A 2,788-nucleotide genomic window follows, 5' to 3' on the forward strand; every position below is an offset into this window, starting at 1 on the left:
TGATAGGCACATATTGACCACACTGTTTACCGATCCCTGCCCAACCTGGAGTTCCCTACTTATGAAGAGACCTGGCCTCTGGGTCTGGAGTGGCTTATTTGGCAAACAGTGAAACCCTGAAGCAACAACAAGGAGACCCTTCCAGCAACAGAGGGTGGACTGAGAGTAGGGTTCTGATCCTCCATAGAACGTTCCATAGAACCGAAATTGTGTGTCCACATTTGGTAGCATCCAATCCTACCCTTCTCTTGCCCTATTTGGGTTGAAAGGAAGTAGGGTCTCTCCCAGTTATTTATACTTTTTATATAATAGAGTTTTTCTCTCTAAATACTGTAAATATAATTGAAAGGTAGGGAGCAGGATATTTCCACTAGAAGAGTTTATGTGAAAGAGGGGATATTTTCTGTTGCACATTCTGCTTCCATGGTGCAGATGGTGTGACCCCTGTTTTGAAAGGGAAGAGTGACTTCAACATGTTTCACTTAAGACTAAGGGTCATAGGGAAGGAAAAATAAAATAAGATAAAAACAGAGAGGGAGGCAAACCATAAAAGACTCTTAAGTGTGGGAAACAAACTGAGGGTTGCTGGAGAGGAGGGGAGGGGAAGGGGGGGATGGGGTAACTGGGTGATGGGCATCAAGGAGGGCACCGGATGTAATGAGCACTGGGTGTTATATGCCACTAATGAATCACTAAATTCTACCCCTGAAATTCATAATACACTATATGTTAACTAAATTGAATTTTTAAAAAAATTTTAAAAAGATTACAGTTCACAATCTATTAGTCCCTTTAGTTCACATGAGGAAGAAAAACCATACCTGGTATTGGGAAGGACTTCAGGCCCTGTTTAGGGGATTGTCCCTGCGGTCTCCCCTGGTCATTACTATTGCACACATGTCAGTGGGCCATTGAGCAGATCAAAGGACATGGTAGACATTAAAATGTCCATAAATGCCCTTTATAAAAAAAAATATTTTTAGGTGTTCCTAACTCTTCAGTAGTAGTGTATAGAGTGAGTTGAACGTTGATCCCAAATCTCAATGTATCAAAATCTGTTTCTTTCCTTCCAGGCATTGCCCACTTATGATGCCCTTCTACAGATGGAGTATCTGGACATGGTGTTGAATGAAAGTCTCAGATTATACCCAATCAGTGGTAGACTTGAGAGGGTCTGTAAGAAAGATGTGGAAATCAGTGGTGTGTTCATTCCCAAAGGGACAGTGGTGATGGTGCCAGCCTTTACTCTTCACCGAGACCTGGATCTCTGGCCAGAACCCGAGGAGTTCCGTCCTGAAAGGTACAGGGAGCCCCGGAAAGGGGAACCCACCCTCATATTGAAGGATATTCTGATATTTCCTTAGTATAGATAATAAGCATGTGGTTGTACGATTATTTGTTTGTACATCTTTTTATTTTTAGATGTATTTTTCTTATTACAAAATGATCATTGTTGTCAAAATTTTGCAAACTGTAGTTGAGAAAAAAGAAAATTAATGTCATCACCAGTCGCATACATCATTATTGAACGCGTGATATATGTCCTTGTGGATATTTTTCTATGCATACATAGATTACTAAAAGTTAGGATGGCATTGTATATTTTTTGAACTACTTACTTAATGTAACAGTAAGCTATAAAAACATACTGTATTTGTGTTTGTGATTATATGCGTATACCATAATATACTTAACCATTATCTCATTTAAGAAAATGGGGCTTTTTTTTCCATGAAGTTTTTCTGCTCTCTCTAGCTCTCTGAATTTACTCCTCACATTCTCACATTGCATTTTTGTAACCCTGGACCGCAGATTCTGATAGCTATAGTGTGAGAGCAGAGGCCGTTGAGCTGAGTTCACATTGCCGGCAGGAGGAACAGCCTCCTGAGGACAGAGGTGCGCAAAGGTCCTGTGCTGTCTGTGGCTGCAGTCCTGTGTCAGCTCCCACCTCTCTCAGTATCAGGGGTTCATCCAAAGCAAGCTCATCTGCTCTCTAGCCGTCTGAGACATCGTCCTTGGAGGGGTCTTGAGCTTTCTGTTCTGATCATTCAGAGCAGAGTGTGGCTTTGGGTGCAGCTTGAATTCTGCTAAAGTCCTCGCTTTCCTGTTTATTTTATTGGTGAGCAAAATTTGGATGAACTTTTTAGGGACCTAGACGTTTAGCCCCTGCCCCTAACTCCCTGCTGGCCGAGCCCTTCTCCTGTTGCATGGTGTCCCTAGTGCTAGTAATGCATCTACACATAGTACTTGCTGAAAGAACTCAAGAATGACCAAGTCCTCTGTTTTCTAGACCAGGGGACCTGATGGTGCCCATAAGCTCAGGAGTTCCCTCTCCTATAGCCTCTCGAGTGGAAACCAGAGAGCACCCCTTGTACCTGTCTGTGATTCATTCCGCCATGAGAGGAAGTGCTTACCTATGTGTGTGTCAGGGACTGTGCCAGGCAGTATGAAATCCATGTATTAAAAATGCCTATTATGGATAATTTTATTGAAGATTTTATTTATTTGAGAGAGAGAAACAGAGAGAGAGAGAGACACGGGGGGAGGGGTAGAAAGAGCACAAGTGGGGGGAGGGGCAGAGGACCAGAGAGAAGCAGACTCCCGGCTGAGCGGGGAGCTCAACGTGGGGCTTGATCCCAAGACCCTAAGATCATGACCTGAGCCAAAGGCAGACCCTTAACCAACTAAACCACCCAGGTGCCCCTACTGTGGAGACTTTTTGACATATGCACAAGCATATTCTATAGAGACAAGTCTATGAAATACTTTTAATGAATCTCTATGTGCC

At 43.0% G+C, this 2,788-nt stretch overlaps 1 long non-coding RNA gene across 1 annotated transcript in view; it reads left to right on the forward strand.

Annotated features, from left to right (window-relative positions):
* The first annotated feature begins 772 nt into the window (after nucleotides 1-772).
* Nucleotides 773-2,788, forward strand: part of LOC141372225 (uncharacterized) — a 2,193-nt gene continuing 177 nt past the window's right edge. Inside the window, exon 1 of the long non-coding RNA XR_012377509.1 lies at nucleotides 773-1,300. This is a non-coding gene — a long non-coding RNA (uncharacterized lncRNA). The remainder of the gene's footprint in view (nucleotides 1,301-2,788) is intronic.

This window comes from Callorhinus ursinus, unplaced genomic scaffold (genome assembly GCF_003265705.2).
Source record: "Callorhinus ursinus isolate GAN/ISIS: 27379988/994484 unplaced genomic scaffold, GSC_fseal_2.0 scaffold3073, whole genome shotgun sequence".
NCBI lineage: Eukaryota > Metazoa > Chordata > Mammalia > Carnivora > Otariidae > Callorhinus > Callorhinus ursinus.